This window comes from Capsicum annuum, unplaced genomic scaffold (genome assembly GCF_002878395.1).
Source record: "Capsicum annuum cultivar UCD-10X-F1 unplaced genomic scaffold, UCD10Xv1.1 ctg5284, whole genome shotgun sequence".
Taxonomy (NCBI): Eukaryota; Viridiplantae; Streptophyta; class Magnoliopsida; order Solanales; family Solanaceae; genus Capsicum; species Capsicum annuum.
This window is the reverse complement of record NW_025860903.1, coordinates 126907-146204: the sequence shown is the minus strand read 5'-3', so window position 1 is coordinate 146204 and position 19298 is coordinate 126907. Positions and strand designations below refer to the sequence as shown.

General features: G+C 35.5%; 1 pseudogene; it reads left to right on the top strand.

The window, feature by feature from the left end:
- Positions 1 to 2657: 2657 nt before the first annotated feature.
- LOC124892985 lies at positions 2658 to 8052 on the top strand (annotated as a pseudogene).
- The last annotated feature ends 11246 nt before the right edge of the window (positions 8053 to 19298 follow it).

Here is a 19298-nt window from a genome sequence, read left to right as displayed (position 1 = left end):
TGAAATATCATACAACTCTTACCTTAGAGGAAAGACTTAGCTCAAAGACTTTTAAACTACAAATTATGCCCTACTTGCAAGAGTTAACACTACCACGTTATGCTTTCATGTATGAGATGTTCTACAACTCTTGCCTTAGAGACAAGACTTAGCTCAAGGACTTTCAAACAACAAATTATGACCCACGGGCAAGAGTTGACACGACCACATTATTTCTTTATTTTTGATATGTTCTGCAACTCTTGCCTTAGAGGCACGACTCATTCCAAGAATTTTCTACTATGTACATAAGGCAAGAGTCAACAGTAACACATCGTGTTTTTTACTAACGAAATGTTCTATAACTCTTGTCTTAGAGGTATAACTCAACCTAAAGACCATCAAACAACAAGTTATGCCCTATGGACAAGAGTTGACGCCACCATATTGTGTATTGATTTATGAGATGTTTTATAACTCTTTCCTTAGAGTAGGACTTTCAAGTAACAAGTTGTGCCCCATGGGCAAGAGTTGACATTACCATATTGTGTTTTGATTTATGAGATATTCTATAACTCTTGCCTTAGAGGCAAGTAACCCAAGGACTTTTAAATAACAAGTTATGGCCCATGGGTAAGAGTTGACACTATCACATTATGTTTTGATTTATGAGATGTTCTATAACTCTTTCCTTAGAGGCAAGACTTTGCCCAAGGACTTTTAAACAACAAGTTACGCTACACGGGCATGATTTGACACAACCACATTGTGTCTTGATTTATGAGATGTTTTATAAATCAAGGACTTTTAAACAACAAGTTATGCCCCATGGTAAGAGTTGACACTACCATAGTATGTCTTAATTTATGAGATGTTCTATAAATCTTGCATTAGAGGCTTGAATTAGTCCGAGGACTTTCAAAAAAAAGTTATGCCCTATGGACAAGAGTTGACACTACCACATCGTGTCTTGATTTATATGATATTTTATAACTCTTACCTTAGAGGCAAGACATAGCCGACAAGTTATGCCTCATGGACAAGAGTTGATACCATCATATTGTGTCTTGATTTATATGATGCTCTATTAGTCTTGCCTCTAAGATAAAACTTAGCTTTGTTGAAAAAATAGCACACTAGCAGTTACCCAGTTGACAAATTCAACTAAAAAGCATAATTTGACTTACCAAAGTCTCCTCTCAAGTAAACATCAAAGTTGAAAGTAATGTACAAAATAAAATTTGACATAAGAAATTGATCAAAGAGCAGAAGTTGCGTTAACAACAACAACAACAATGGTTAATAAGAAGAATATGAAGATGATAATAAAGTATAAGATGATGATAATGAATCAGAAGATAATGAATAAAGCAGCAGCAATAATGAACAATAAATACCGCGAAGAGGGAGATAATAACAATGGATGAGAAGAGAGAAAAACACGTTTTTTCCCTTCATTTTCCATTATATTAACTAATATTTGGATCAAAGTGTAATTTAAAAACTTATGGATTATTTTGATTATCACCTCCACTCAATTATTAAGTCTTGTGTCACCTACACCTCATTTTAAAACTTTTCTATCACACCTTATTTTAAAATTTTTCTGTCACGTACAGCCCAAAGCCCCAACTAACTAGGATAAACTTGAGAAAATTAAGTGGAAGGTGACCAAAAAGTTTTTAAATTAAAAATGGTGACAACTTTGACCAGCTAAGGTTAAAACTTCATTTAAATTGTGATTAAGTTAATTGGGGTGTAAAGTGTAATTTTTAAAAACTTTTAAATTTTTTAAAAAGTTCTCCAACTCCAAATTTCAAATTTTAGAGTTCCCTTTTCTTATCTTTCAATCTTTCTTTTCTTTTTCTTTCTCCCGATCTTCTTCTTATTTTTTTCTCTCTCTAGATTTTACTCTTCTTCCATCTTCTCTTCTTCTTTTTCTTTCTCTTCTTCTTTTTCTTTTTCTTTCTCTTTTCATTCCGTTCTTTCTTTTTTAATTTTCATAGACTATTTTTAAAAAAAAATTAAAAGTTTAAAACGAAATTTTTTGATTTCTTTTAAAAATGAATGAAGAAATAATTTAGTAAATTCAGCAACTATGAGAGTTGCTTCAACAACTATGGTAATTGTTGCAACAACTACTATTAGTTGTTGTGTTACAACAATTACCAAAGTTGCTGTAGTAATTATCGAAGTTGTTGCAGCAACTTTGACTGTTGCTGCAGCAACTTTGATACTTACTTAATTTCTAAAAAAAGATTTGATTGGAGGAGGAGACCATAAAAAAGTGATATTTATGGTAAAAATGAAGGTGGTGGTGCTGGTGGTGACGCCAAGTGAGAAGATGACATTTGGTGTGGTGTTGATAGCGATGGTAGTAGAGAAGAAAAAAAATAGGCAATAGTTATATAGAGGGAGGAAATAATAGTGAATCTGGAAGAGGTGCTAATGGTAGTAATAGTGATAATAGAGGAAGAGGGCGACAACAAAAAGGATGTGGAGGAAGAGTGATGGTGATGGCGTAGGGATCTTTGTATAAATATGGGGTAGAAATCTTTGTGTAAATAATAAAAATTTGAGGATTTCAAAATTAATATCATTAACATTAATCTTAAAATTGACACTTCTGCCTTTTTTGTTTTGTTTTGTTTTGAAATTTTTTATCACACTTAATTAATTTACCGGATAAACTCTCAGCTAAAATTAGGTCAACAAGTTGCTGTTAGCCGGCATTGAAGATGAGAAGAGGTATTTGTCTGCGCAAAAAAAGCAATGTTATTATTCCCAATACTCCTTCTGCAATTAGATTTTATTCTTCATTATACATTAATGTTGATAATGAGGTAAAATGTTTAGATGATGTTGTTAATTTCTTCCGTAGAATGGTCAGAATGAATCCTCTTCCTTCTCTTCCCGTATTCTGTCAACTATTTAAAACTATGCTAAGTATGAAGCATTACTCCTCTGTCGTTTCTCTTTTTCAAGATATGCAGAAATTGGGTATCCAAATTAATGGGTTCATTTTTTGTAGTGTGATTAACAGTTATTGCCTGATGCATCGTTCTGATATTGCATTTTCTGTGTTACCCATTTACGTGAATAGTGACATTCCATTCAATGTTGTCACCTTTATCACCTTAATTACGGGATTATTTGCTGAAAATAATGTCAAAGATGTTGTTCAATTGTTTAAAAAAATGGTGATGGAGAATATTTGTGAGCCCAATCGAGTCATGTATGGAACCGTCATGAATGGGCTCAGCAAAAGGGGACATGCTCAGAAGACCTTAAGTTTACTCCAGCTAATGGAAAAAAAAAAAAGAAAATTAAGCCCGACATATTTAAGTATAGTATTGTTGTTGATGCCCTCTGCAAAGATGGAAACTTAGATGTTGCTAGCAACCTTCTGAACGAGATGAAGCAGAAAGGCATTCCTCCAGACATAGTCATTTATAGTTCAATAATTGATGGTTTTTGTAAGCTTGGTCAGTGGGAAAAGGTTAAGACTTTGTTCTCTGAGATGGTGAATCTTAATATTTATCCAAATGTGCCCACCTTCAACATACTAATAGATTGACTATGCAAAGAAGGGAAAGTCGAAGATGCCGAGGAAGTAATGAAACACATGGTCGAAAAGGGTGTAGAGCCTAATATAATCACCTACAATGTGATAATGGATGGATATTGTTTGCGTGGTCAAATATATAGAGCAAAGAGAATTTTTGATATCTTGATAGATAAGGGCATTGAGCCTAACATTTTTAGCTATAACATACTAATAAATGGATTTTGTAAGAAAAAAAAAGTGGCCGAGGCCATGCAATTGTTTGGTGAAATTTCTCAAAGGGGATCAAAGCCGGATACTGTTACCTACAATACTATCCTGCAGGGTTTGTTTGTTGTTGGAAGAATTGGCGATGCAAAAAATATTTATGTCGAGATGCTATCTAGGGGGCGTGTACCTAATTCATCCACTCACCGTACTTTGCTCAATGGTTATTTTAGGTATAGACTTGTTCAAGAAGCTATGTCACTCTTTAATAAGTTGGAAATAAATAAAGAAGATATCGATATTGAATTTTACAATGTTGTCATTAATGGATTGTGCAAAAATGGTAAACTCGATGAAGCTCATGCTATTTTTTGAGAAGCTTTCTTTCATCAGATTGCCTCCAGATGCGAGAACATACAATGTAATGATAAATGGATTTTGTCTAAATGGGTTGTTTGATGAAGTTAAATGTATTCTAAGAAAAATGGAAGACTACAATTGTCCTTCAGACAATATCACTTATAATGTTATTGTGCAAGGATTTCTCAGGTGCAACAAAATTAGTGAAATAGCATCTTTCATGAAGGAAATGGATGGAAGGGGCTTCTCGTTTGATGCAACTACAACTGAGTTATTGGTTAAGGCTGTAAGTGAGAATCGTTCCGTCCTTGACATGATACCAGAGCTTAACGCGGAAAACAAGAAATAAATATTGCTTTCGATTGGTTTACTCGGCTATTTTATAATTTTGATACAGTTTTCATTTATCACCTCAAATGAAATGGCATCCAATGCAATTGCCGAAGCTGAAATATGGCAATTAGAACGCAGCGTGGGCTTTCAGGCAGGCTTATTGAGGAGGTACATCACTTTTGATATTTTGATTGTTTTTCCACTCTTTCTATATCTTGGAAATCAGATATTACTGCTCTCTTGATATGATAAATAGTGTGAGTTTCCCTTATGTGTAAACATTATAAGTTTAGGAATATCGTTTCCAATGCTATTTAGTTATCTTCATGTATTGTCATTTTCTAGCTTTTGAGAATAAATAACAACTTCGTGCAACTTAGAAATTGCTCTGGAAACAATCTTTGTGGTAGTTTCCGATCTAAGAGTTCCGGATGCTTTGTTGAAGTAGAACTTGTTTAAAATTTATAGGGGATACAAATTTTCATTGCTATTCGAAAAGAGTCGTACTCCATATATTAATGTCAACAAATTTAGAACATGGAGTGAAGTATTTCTTCTTTTGTAGTCATGGCTCTGTTTGAAATTCTCTTTGTTTTAGAATATGGATTTTAACTTTTAAGTGTAAACTCTGCTTGTTATTTTCAGAATTTGGGGCAAAAGAGGCCCATGTCTTATCTTATACTTCAGCACTGTGCTTTTAATGCTGGTAACTTTAGTTACTGAGATGAACACAGTAGAGCTTTCCATGATCATGCATCCATGTGTAACTTTGTCATAGTTTGGTAGAGGATATTTTGTTGTCTATGGGAAATTGAATCCTGTGTATATTATCAGACAGGAGTAGCATATTTCAGATAGGGATTTTTTTATATGATGTCAGTTTTGTTGATGTGTGGCTTTGTAGAATAGGTTCATCTTGGTCACACCAGAAATTGAAGTTCTAAAAGCAAACCAACTGATGACCGGTACTACTTTCTGCTTCATTTTTAAAGCCTTTTTTTAAGTGTATTTGCTTCAACAAAAGATAAACCCAGCAGCAGTACTTTTCGAGAGTCCAACATGCGCCATTTGAGTTAAAATAAATTCAAAAACATGTACCAAATCTGAGCTGTAAACTTGCAATGTATGAATAATAGTGCCTTTTCAAAGGGTTTTCTCCTTGTGTAGACTAAGACACTTCTACTGTTGCACAATGGTTAGTTGCAAATCTGAAAATCTTGGGAAGTTGCTCCTTAAATGGTGTATTTCATATCCATCTGTCTTGCTTGAATAGGATTGTTTCTACCATCTGCCAGTTTAATGTGCTCTGTGCTCTGAGAATTATTAGGAACCTTTGTGATCCTGAGTTTCCTATTCCATATTTTAATCCAATCAATTGCTTCCACATCAATTCTTGCTTATTGTGGAACTTCAATAGCCAATTCATAAGTAGACTGATGTTGTGTATCCTGAGGATTCTTAGTCCAAGTCCAAGTCATTTGATAAATATATGTAATGACTTGGACTCGCAAATCAAACAGCAAATTCTGTGGCATAAAACTGGGCCATGCTATAGCCTAATAAATCCCGCTTTTGGTTTTTGAGGCGTAAGATAGCGCAATGTAGATTGCTCTTAGTTACCTCAGATCAACTCATCTTCCCAAGACTAACGTAAAATTGAGTGATGATTTTTTCTATATTGTCTAGTATGTTATTCTATTGTAATTGAATTCATTTCCCAATCAGTGCATCTGCAGTTATCCAGTAAACATCTCTCATCTACTTTATGCAGGTGACACCCTAATTTTCTGTGGGGCAAACAGAATTCAGGTGTTTTTTTTTTGAATCTAACTTTGTTTATTTTTGAACCTCTTTCAGGTCTCCACATTAACATGCTTAAAAGTGTCATGTATTCAGTTAATGTGGTGAACATTATGGAGGAATTGGAATAGATGCTAGGTTGCAACATTGGATAATTCACAACCACCTACCTAGGACTTCCACTTGGGGAAAAATTTAAATCATCTACCATTTAGAGCGGAGTCATTTAGAAGTTTGAGAAGAAGTTTGCATCCTGGCAAATGCAATACCTCTCCATGGGTGGCAGGTTGACTCTAATCAACAGTGTTCTTAGTAACATTCCAATCTACTCCATGTCACTATTTCCCATGCCAAACAAGACTTTGGAGAAACTAGATCAACTTAGGAGGAACTTCTTATTGGAAGTGAACAACACTAAGCACAAATTCCATTTAGTCAAATGGGATAAAGTGATATTGCCAAGGCACCAAGGTGGGTTAGGCATCAGAGACCTAGCCAATCACAATAAATGACTGCGAATGAAGTGGCTATGGAGATATACACAAGAGGACTAGAGTCATTGGAAATAAGTGATCAAGGCAAAGCATGGAAGTCAAGACCACTGGGGTATTGATCAGGTAAGGGACTCTCACGGTATAGGAGTTTGGAAGAGCATAATCAGACTTTGGGATGAATTCTCACAGAATCATCAACTGATAGCTGGGAATGGTTGACACGTCAAGTTCTGGAAGGATAGATGTGAAACGGCGCTCTAAAGAGTGGTTTCCCTACATTATTCAAAAAAGCTACAGATCCAGATGCAACTGTGCGAGAATACAGAAACAAAAATTTTGGGGATCCAACTTTCAGAAGGATCTCACAAAATGGGAAGTAGAGGATTTGCTCAAACTCTTACAGGCTCTCACTGACAATTGGCGTTAGAAGTTAATCTGGAAGGTCAAACTTCCATCTAAAGTTGTTTGCTTCAGCCGGACAACAACTTTTGAAACCTGTCTAATAGAGGACAACCTTGCAAGGAGCAGACATATGGTACATGTTCCTCAATCTTTCTTGCCTTAGGTGGATAATGCCTAACACTATCAGAGAGCCACTGGATAGTTGACAGCACCATCAAGAAGATTCAGGAAGACGATACCAGCAGATGATACCGGCTGCCATCTTTTGGACTATTTGAAATGAAAGGAACAGAAGATATTTTGATGGTCTCTCAACTAGCCAAACCATGCTCAAAGGGCGATGTCTTTTGTATTTATATAGTTGGGTCTTTTTGTCCCCAATGGATTACCTTGATAGCTTTTTAGATTTTATTTGCACTATGGTTATGTACTAGAGCTAACACACTTGTGCTCACTCTTTTCTAACTACCTTGCATCCTTGGGATGCCATGAACAGAACCAATTACTTCATCAAAAAAAAAGTGTACTTGCAGTTAGTCCAGATTGTCTTACCTGGAGGGTTGATGTTGTATCTAGAACACCTAGTTCTATGAACAGCTTCTTGCTATATTTAGCCTATGGAAGCAAATCGAAGCTGAACTTTCCTTCGAAATGATGTATCCAACACCTATCTGCATCCATTGTCAGGCTCATTGGCTTTCTTAACACCATTCTCTCTATATTTCTTTCATACAGTTCAGTGGTGTTATTTAGTAGTTGTCTTTACTATGCTTTTGTGACTCTATTGCTGTCGTTGTCATTACTTGGGTCATCATATCAAGTTCTTCATTGTAGTGCTCAACTTGAAGAACAAGTGTTATCTTATTGGGACGCTATAAGATAGGAATACATGTATCTATTTTCTTCTAAGTGGAATCATTTGCATGTCATGTTTTGTTTCTCTTCATTACCATAATAGAGTGCACCTGGTTTATGAATGTCGTGCTGATAATTTCTTGTTGCTTTGACTTGGCCATGTGAAGCAAAGCATTATAAAATAAGGCTGCTTGGAACCTTCGCATGAATTTGAAACCGGAAGATTACTGGGTATTCAGTGGCAATAACATGACTCCTTGAGCTTCCGTATAAGACTATGCATTTCTTACTCTCTCTTATTTGCAAGATCATCATTAGACACAAATTTACTGTCAATTGATTTTTGTTCTTTTTTACTCCCTTCTGTCCTCTCTCTCATTAACTCTGTTGAACCAGATTATCCCAGGAAAATTGTAGTAGTAGATCATCCAAGTCAACAAAAGTCAAGGACATTATGATAGAAGAGGTAATCTTAAAAACCTTTTCTCGCTGTTGTCTTAAATAATACTTCGCAACACATTAGAGCAGTTTGTGCTTGAAGTGGAAGTCACACATAAGTTGGGACATGACATCTTTAGAAGATTTAAATATGGAGGTTAACCAGGTGTCCTTGAGTAAGTAACTGACATATATATTTAATATATATGGACGTATATGGTGATGTCTTGGACTTGGGTGCTGGCTGGGGCTGACCGGACCTTCAAATAGAAGGTTATTTTTGTTTTGGACTCGTTTGTTTGTTTCTATAACATGTTTTAGTTTTTTCTCTAGAACTTCAAATTATTAAGTTTAGATTTCTAACCGACTGAGATACACGTTCATGAAATAAGATATGTTTTATGAATATCCGTCAACCTCTATAATTACGTATTCTCTTTCTTATCAAAAATAGAGTGTCTTCGTGAAAATGACTAATCAATTTGCAATATACAATTTGGTTTTGTCGTTTCTTGAATAAACATTTTTGTATTCTTTAAATATTATACATGCAACATTCTTTAATGACTTTTTATGCTTCAAATATCTCTTTCTAATTTTCTGCATAATGTTTCACTTTCCAGATAACTACATCAAGCAAATTTTAGTCATTGATTAGACTGGTAGGGCCTCCATGCAGATATTGTCTGTGTTGTTGTGTTGTTGTAAGTGAGCATTGGGATGAGCTGAACCATTTAAAGCCCACATACAAGGAGGTAATCAGATGACGATGGCAAATTTGAAATTACACAATAGCTGTTTATTGATGAAGTGGTTGGGGAGATATGCTAATGAAGATCAAGCATTGTGAAAGGAGGTGATCATGAATAAATATGGACAGACAAGTCAATGGTGCACCGATAAAGTGGTCAGTACTTACAGTGTATCAATTGCAGGGCTATCAGGAATTCATGGGCTAGTCTTGACAAACATGTTGCCTTTGATGACTATTTTTCCCTGATTTATTTTCCATATGCAGCAACCCTGAAGCCGCTGTGGCAAATTCTTGGACTCCTCGAGGGTGGAATATTTGCATTAGAGGGATTCTAAATGACTGGGAAATTGATAGGGTGGTTGGTCCTATTAAAGAAAGTAGATAAGTTCGGAGGCACTTCCCCAGTCCCTAATGCAATCAAGAGGAAACATAACAGTGACGGGAGGTTTATTTCAATGGTGTGTATAAATTGAAAGTGTGGAAATGTTTGATCCAATTCAAAATCAGGTGCTTCACTTGATTAGTGACCAGAACCTGCATCACTCATGAGGCAAACAGTCAATTGTTTCTGCAATATAAAGTGACAGCCCATCTGTATTCACTCTTCTTCTACCTCACTGGTAATAACTGAACTTATGTCAGAACACACGGCAGATCTTCTAAGTTACTAGATCAGGAGAGGGGTAGCAAATCCCAAAAGAGATGGTGGAGAGAAGTTCATCATGTATTTGGTGGACAGCGTAGAAGGAAAGAAATGCGATTGTATTGTGTATTTTCATTTTTGGTGTTGAGAGGCAAATGTAGGGGATGCAGATCAATTGGTAGATCTTTTAAGCTCTCTGTGGTTAGCTTTGATTTATAAGTTGTTTAATATTGCAGTTTTCTGTTGTTCCATGGGATTGATGATGTACTTACTTTTAAGCCCATTCAATGGCTGTCTATATGATTAAAATTCGTTCCGACTAGTGTTTTAAAAAGCAGTTTCGGGGCTCGCCCTAGGGCAGGGTAATGGCAAAATGTATCAAGGCATTGGTAAGACTTAGTCCTGTGAGGCTTATGTCTTAAGCGCCCTGCCCTAACCATGTGTAACACCCACCGCGTGGGGCTAGCCTAACAAATCTTCTAGCCTAACAAATCTTAGGAAATTATGTGCCGAATTCTTTAATTGACATGGTTGTTTAATTCTTTAATAAATAAATGATGCTCAATTTTTTTTTAATCTATAGAAATAACAAGATTGTGGATAACTCAAATAGCAAGTCATTGTATTGCACATTTACTATTTGAAAGTACCGTGTAGGAGAATATCATTTAACATTTTTTAAAAAAAGATACTCAATTAGTCGAACATCTTCACTCTTCATTGGTACTTTTTATATTATTTCCATAGCTATGAAAATTATCATATTTTATCATTTATAATAGTCTCAAAATAACTATTATTTCAAAGTAAATTATTGTGTTTTATTATCTCAAAATTATTGTGAGGATGATAATAAAGTTTAATGATTATTTTCTTTTAGGGATGTAAATTGTATGGTATGATAGAAGTATCTTTTACAAAAATGTGATTCTTTTATTATTTGAAATTTAAGATGTTAGAGTTGATTATCACGTAGTAGTTAATATAGCATTTCTTTTAATTTTTACTTGTAAAACTATATTAGAATTTTATTTTCTATGAGTTTGTTTAATCATGTTTTAATTGTTTAACTATTATTGTGTATAAATTTTTCTTATTAGCACTACTTTACTATATTATAAATTAAAAATTTAAAGTTTCATGGGGCTTACGCCCCATCACCTCGAGGATTACACCTCCACTTGTGCTAACTAAAACGCCTCGCCTCACGTTCCCGCCTTTTAAAATACTGGTTCCAATATAATGGGAAATGATTTGGTTGGTCATTGATGTGCCAAGTTCATACTCGTTCTTTAGGTTAAACACATGTTTGGAACACAGACCTTCTAAAATTATGACTTTACCCTTCTTTGATACAGGTAACTTTTTTTTCATTATACATATTTATATTTTTAAGGAAAAAGGCTCAAATATGCCACTAAACTATCAGAAATGGCTCATTTATGTCATCCGTTAAAAGTTAAGCCCATTCATTCCATCGCCGTTACAAAACCGGCTCATCTATGCCATTAATTTTTAACGGTGGTTTTTAAAAACCACTTTGCCACGTGGCCTCTTATTAGAGGTCCACGTCATTAAGTAAAATAAATTAATATTAATTAAAATAAAAAACATGAAACCCATTTAATACCCGATCCTTTAAATATCTGACCCACACCCATTTAATATCACATCATCTTTCCACACTATCATCAAATAGCCTAAATTTCCAAAGACCCTTAGTCCAACATCAGGTATGGTTTTATCTCCTCCAATTTCTGTAGTACTTGCGGAGCTTCTGGCCGAGCAGTTGGTGTGGGATCGACACAGTGCCAAGCCATTTCAATGTATTAAGCAACTCATCACCAATATTAGGTGCATCCCTCATAAGTTCAACATCAAACACTTCATTAATTCACTCCTCTTTCACAATGAAAGCTACCCACTGTGGCAAATCAAGACCATCCGTAGCCTCGCTAGGGAATTTTCCAGTTAAGAGCTCTAAATGATCACTCCAAGACTATAGACATCAGTATTGGTACTTGCATTCTTGATTTTGGAGAGTTCTGGTGCACGATAACCTAGCGTGCCTGCAGTGGCTATCACGTTGGTGTTTCCAGCAATAGTCATAAGCATGGAGAGTCCCACATCTGTAATCTTTGGGTTGTTTTGCTCATCAAGCAGTATGTTGCTTGATGTAAGATTACCATGTATTATGTTTTCTTTGGTATGCAAAAAGTAGATTCCTTTTGTTATACCGATAGCAATCCTTATCCTTGTAGGCCAGTCTATCATTGTCTCGGGACCTCTAGCTGCGAATAGAGAACATAACCGATAACAATCCTCATCCTTGTTAGATTGAGTGGAAAATGTTATATTCTATTTTAGGTTCTTCAGTCTGCATGTTATCTTGAAAAAAATATGGATCCTTTTCGATTCCGCTCTTATGTATTGATATTATTTGTCATTAGCTTAGTAACCATAAGTTTGAGGACATAGAAGAGCTCCTCGTGTCTTCCCTTACCTGCTTGGACCACTATACTTTAAGGTTCTCCTCTGTGTGGATTCGATATTCAGAGGACTCAATCATTGTTAGACAATGATTGAATCCTCTAATACTAAATTTAACTCAGAGGTTAACCTTGGAGTCTTGCAACGTACGCTTTAAATCTCCATAGCAATAGTGACTTCGTTTTACTTCTTACAGAATTGACAAATTGGTTGTTGCGTTACGTCTTACAGAATTAACAAACTGGTTGTTGCATTATTATTGAGGACATTCGTAATTGTGCAGGAACGTTATTCATGGAAGTGATTTTGTTGAGAGCGCGAAGAAGAAAATGTGCTTTGATTTCTAGAAAGTGTTGTAGAGTGGCAAAGTAGCCTTCACTCTTGGATCTACGAGTAAAAAAAGTTTTATGAGTGTTGTTTCGTACCCTTTATTTGGCTTCAACTTGTGAAGTTTTGAGTGTTGTTTGGTACCTACTCATGCAGACACTATTTATGTGCATATATGAATATTTTTCTAGAAATATGTGGACATAAATACATTGGAAGAGTAATATTAAAGTGGGTTAAGGTGATAGATTGGGTGTGGGTGGATTCTTTTTAATGGATCAAAAAATTTTAGTGGGTCTAATTTAATGACATGGACTTCTAATAAGAGGCCACGTAGCAAAGTTGTTTTTTAAAAACCACAGTTAAAAAGTAATGGCATAGATGAACCGGTTTTATAACGGTGATGGCATGAATGAGCCTAACTTTTAACGGATGGCATAAATGAATCATTTCTGATAGTTCAGTGGCATATTTGAGCCTTTTTCCTATTTTTAAAGGTAGCTTTATTGTCGTGTCGTATGATTAAGAGGTCATTGATTTAAATTACCAAAACGTTTTTTAACAAATTTTATTACACCACACTGGTGAGGAATTTAGTGACCCCTACTTATATATTAACATCAAAAGAGGAATACATGATGCCAAGGGATAGCAAACTGTCATGATCCGGACCAAGGCCCTAGACATGACGAGCATCCCGAACCATGAAGGCCCGAATGACCTTTTCTATTAGGAAATCATGTATTCATACACTATAAAGAAATGACGAAAATATAACAAAATGGAAACATGGTCATTCTCTTACTTCAACTGAACAATACGGGATTTAGTTCATAACATTCAAAACACATGACACCAGTCTGCGAAATCTCTAACAATATGAACCAACATCTATCTAAAATTGGGACAAGGCCCTTATTTGAACCATAAACCTAAATAATATAACAATGTCCCATAACAAGGCCTTCCGAAATAAGGGAGGCTCACCAACTACAACTTCTGACAAAATCAATCTACTTCTTAGCAAGATCCCAAGACTGAATCTCAGATCCTGAAATATAGGGGATCAATACAATTGTACTGGTATGTGAAACAACCCAAAATAGCATGTTTTTGCACAACATAATGAGAGCATTTTCATAAAACAATGAGTATAATGCATTAGTAGAAACACATGGTCATACTGATAAGAGCTTCAACAATCTCTTGGAAATCGTAACTCATTCTCTACTTATTTCTGGGCTAGATGGTACACCCTATAATCCAAATTATCCCACGGGCTATATGGGATCCGCCCTTGACTCGACGGTCAAGCCCCCAATCCAAGTTTTCTGCAAGGATTACAGTATCAGTAAGGTAGACACGCAAGACCACACAACATGGTGTTATATTCCCAATCAATCAACATGTCATGGTAGTGCACCAGTCAACAAAGCAGGGGTCCTAACCTTAGTCCCAAGTTGGGACTAGATGAATCAAGGTACACCAAACCATAAAGAAGGGTATCGTAACCCCGTGTCGATAAGTCACGATTTCCAGCATTGAGTCTTATGACTCGTGCTTTATTCGGGTAACCATCTAACCCCCTCTAATCTTAAATTTTTAATTCTTTAAAACCATACTTTCATGTACTCACAAAATTCAACACTTATTCTATTAAGGGAAAGCTATCATCGGGTATCATCACACCCAGACTTGTAAGTCATTCATATCAATTCCACAACCCTTCTCATTCTAAACATGCAAATAACCACCCAAAATATTTATAACTTAAACATGCGGTGGCCATGTAAATTATTTAATTTCATGTACTTCTTCGTTTTCATGCAAAGGGTATAGTTAAGACAAAAAAAACTCCCTATCATCAATTCACAAACAACCTCAACCCAAGTTTGGATAACCATCAATTGACAATGAAGTTCAAAACATGCAAGTGAATACCACATATCGTATAAATCAAGAAAAATCCACATTGAGAGGGAGGTCTCATAAATCATGCTCTCCATTAAACCTTTCATTACAAACGAAATCATATATATATACATAATTACATTTAAATTTCACAAAAATCAGTTCAAGACAACACATGCTTTCATCAAAACAATTCCATGATATATGTTTTTTGAAATAATATCAAACATTCTTCGTAAACAAATTATAGATCTTTGCACTTGATAAAAAACAAGAAAAACTTATGCCCATGGAGTTTAGGGTATTCCCACATACCTTAAACTACTTAGTTTGAAGAATAGGATCAGAATCTTGATTTGTTTCTTGGAAATCTTGAACTTAAAGATGGATTCTTGATCTTTTGGGAGGGAAGTTAGGGTTTTGTTCTTGATGGATTTGAGCAATTTTGGGTATATAATGCCCTAATAACATTTTAATCAGTTTTTAACATGACTTGGGGTTATGGTAAAAAGTCTAAAATTCCCTTCAAAATTAAATTTTTAAGAAAAATCCCACTTTTGGAGCTTACCGTGATATGCCACTATCACGGTAACTTACTGGTTCTGACAGAAATGATTATAACTTTTCGCTCAGGTATCGGATCAAGGAAAAATTGGTATCGTTGGAAAGATGACTCAATTATCTACACTTTGGTGGGTCTTGAGCTGAAAATTCTACATATATCAGAAGTTGTATACATTCAAAGTTGACCCTTGTAGAATCGAATACCAAACTGTAGACGATTCAAATGCTTTAGCTCAACTTTGCTCTAAGTGATTTCCATCAATATTTTTCACCTAATAATCACTTCACATACTAGGATAAAGATCATATCGCATGAATTTAAATATGATTCATGGGATTAAAGTTTACACACATAGGAACAACGGTCTGATTTTAAGCTCAAAAATACGGGGTGTTACATTATCTCCCCCTTGGGATCATTCATCCCCGAATAATGAGTAGGGACTTGTTGAAGGTCTAAAGTGTAGAATAAGAACGTTATCTCACGTTGAACATTTTTCCTCAATAGAATATGCAAAGGCATCAAATGAGATTCATGATAACCCCTAGTGAAACGTGTAAGCCCGAAGCATGAGGTAGTGAGACTTTACATAGGGATGATCTTGCACGTGAGTTTTATGAATCATAATCATCACAACATAAGGCATGAGTTGATTTGTTGATAATAGGCCTGATTTACATTGGTTTAAATCATGAAATGAGGTTTCGTGGAAGATAGGGATAGAAGCATTCTCCATCTTTCATGATGCAACGAATAGACTTAAACTTAAAGACCCTACTCGGCTATGCCTAACATTAAACAACATAATTCATCATTTCCATCTTACATTTCTACCATCACATAGCTAACCACAAGAGTTTGAGTCCCACTACATGGTACTTCTAGGTTGAAGCCTAATTGGGAGAAAAGAGGTGCTAGTTTAAGCTATGGGACTCCATATAAGAATATTAGTTCACCTTATCACTACCATCAAATACCATTGGGTTTTAATTCAGGGAATACTAACCATATAGTATACGGGTTGTGTTTTCATCAATTACAACATTCAAGCCTATCATTACTACACCCACTTTATGGATTTCCCCCAACTAAGACAGCAAATTCAATCACTTTCACAAAAATTTTCACCATATATCTCCTTCCTAACTATTTCTCATAACGAAAGTCCATCCTCTTCTTCCCCCAACCAATAACCTTTGCTAAAGAGATTAAATCAAGATTTTCACATTTAAGAACATCTATCCTCCTTTCCTAAGTCACTACTACTCTTCCATAACAACTATCATATTATCATTTGGAGGATCATTGAGGGACTCAAGCATATGCATCAAGAAAAGGAGTAACACTATTCGATTATAACATATACTTATTGCAATATTCAAAGTGGGATATGAGATGAAAATACAACACAATAGACATGAAGTGCTCCATCTATAAAGTGTCTGGATCATAAACAGAGAGTCGTTCAGACGTAAACTTACACAACATGAGTTCCTAGGACTAGGCACAGTGAGAAATATGTGAGCATATATCATGAGTTGTATAACATGAAGGCGAAACTCCAGAGGTCAATAAATGAGACAAGGATTACCACTTGAAGCTATTTCTTCTCATTTTCAAAGCTACGATAGACATGAGTTTGCATAAAATTTATTGTTTTAGCTAAACCTGACATAGGATGATTCGGTGACTAATAGAAACATATTTTTTTAGGTCCAAGCATGATGGCATAGGCACTACTGCAATATATAAGACATTGGTAGAATATCCTAATTAAATTGAAATAGGAGGAGCTTGCTTGAATAGGAATAGATTTTGTCATGACTCCTTCCTGAAACTGGACACCTCAAGAAAAGAGAACTACCTTAATTCGCCATCTCTCCCTTAGATAAAATTCACAATCCTAGACTTGAGGACATATCTTCACACTAAATCTACGATCACAACGCTCAACATAATAGGGTATCGCCATACACGTTACCGCTAAACTCTCCTTGATTGTAATGCCCCGAGAGTACACCCTTAGTGTCACACGGTGCTTACAATCCTGAGGGACGACAAGTTTACCCATGAGCTGGTACCTATTGTGAGCACTGGATAACATGATCATTAATACGGAAGAACATTAATATGCCATAAGGTTTTAATAACTAAATTAATACTGAAATATAAATCTAGAAGGAAAACAACTGTATGAATCTGAGAAAAATATTGATAAACTGAATAATTAACTGACTGTAGTGTCTGAAAAGCCTCTAAACTGTAAGACTGTATAAGAGTTGATGGGGCAGGCCCCAATTAACTCTAACTAACTACGAAGCTGAGACATGAAATAAATAGTCTGTCCTCGTATGATGAGGACTCACCACTGCTACTGTACTGCTAATAGCCTAAGATGTGAAGTCTAAGCATGGTCCAAGAACTGAGTTTCATTACCTATGATATAATACATCATAGAACAAAAGAGAGGTATGCGATCAGTACTTTGAATGTACTGGTATGCTAAATGAAGTAGGATAATATGCATGGCTTCATGAATATGAATAATAATTAACTTAATATGCTTGTAAAGCATGGAGTACTGAATAGAGAACATAAAATCTGTAGATATTACAAATATAGAGAATCTGTATATACTGAGTATACATGAAAGTCTGTAAATACTGAAGATATGTGAAAATCTATAGACACTAGGGACGCATGACCTAGCGTATAACATGGACTGAGTAAAATCTGTAGACTAAAATATCCGGTATCTGTATGCCTTGGTTAAACAACACTGACACTTAATGTCTGAACTGATTACTGGACTAAGACTGTATCTGAGATTATGCGAGGTATCATCTAACCAACATAACCTAATCTGACCTAATCGGGGTCCAACCTGTAACTCTAGTTGGAAGGGTGTTAATACCGTGCCACGGGTACTAATGTCGGCTATATGGATCCACTAGTCTAGTATACTGGGTTGTCCCTAAGTACGAAGGGTGTCAAGCCTATTCTGATGGGTGACCCCTGCGAGATGTCAAACCTAAACTAACGGGTGACTTCTCATAGGCTACGCTGGCTACGTAGTTCTAGAGTATAGGGACTGCTACTACCGACTTTGACTATCTGACGGGGAAGCCGCCATCCTTACACTCGCTAGATGCTAAATCATACTCCCAACTGAAAGACACTGACATACTAGACTGTTCTGAGTTTAATGACTAATATCTGACTATTCTGATAATTCTTATAGTATATTCTGAACACTATTATGTAATATACAGAGACTAGACTAAGTAAACAGCTATGGTTTTTGGGTATTCAATACCCCCAGGACTCAAAACAACAATATTAAAATGAGACTAAAACTTGGGGGATATAACATGAAGGCTTTCATAAAACATTTACTCTTATAGGCATTTCATCAAACACTTGTAGCTCATAGCTTAGTCAAATCACGGGAATACTATGGAATTTGTATAAATATCATGGATTTAACATGGAAAACACTAAGTCATGGTTTAAGTCAATAAATAATACCATTTAAACATGGAGGATAGAATAATAACAATAATTTCATTGAAACATGGTATAAAATTAATAGTACATGGAGATTCATGGATGAAATAGTAATTTAAAATCAAATAACTTGAAAAGATCAAGACTTTGTGATTTAAATAGGTTACTTGGACTCCGTGGATAAAAGGAATCCATGAATGAACATCTAATATGCCTAGATAGACGAATTCGTAAGGGTTGATGGTGAATTCTTGAGATTTGACCTTGTAATTTAGAGGCAAGGGTTTTTGTTTTTGAGAAAAGGGTTATTTTAATTTGGGTGAAATTGAATAATAGTGACTACTTGGGGAGTTTAGGGGTTAAATTTTGTGTTTAGGATGAGTTTAAGGCTTAGGAAAAAGACCCAAATATCCTTAAACGGATTTAAAAACACAAGATGAAAACTGAAATCCTAATTTTTTACCTTGACGCGATGCGCCACTATCGCGCCAAGCCACTGGAAAAGGGAAAACTGGGACCTGGACAAATACCACGCTGTGGTGGCATCGCGCTGCAACACTGGAAAATGACAAATGCCAATCTGGCCTCTGGCGCAACGAGCCAGGATCGCAATACCTCACTAGAAATTACCAATCGCCATTTACACTGGCTCCGCGATGTACTAAGGG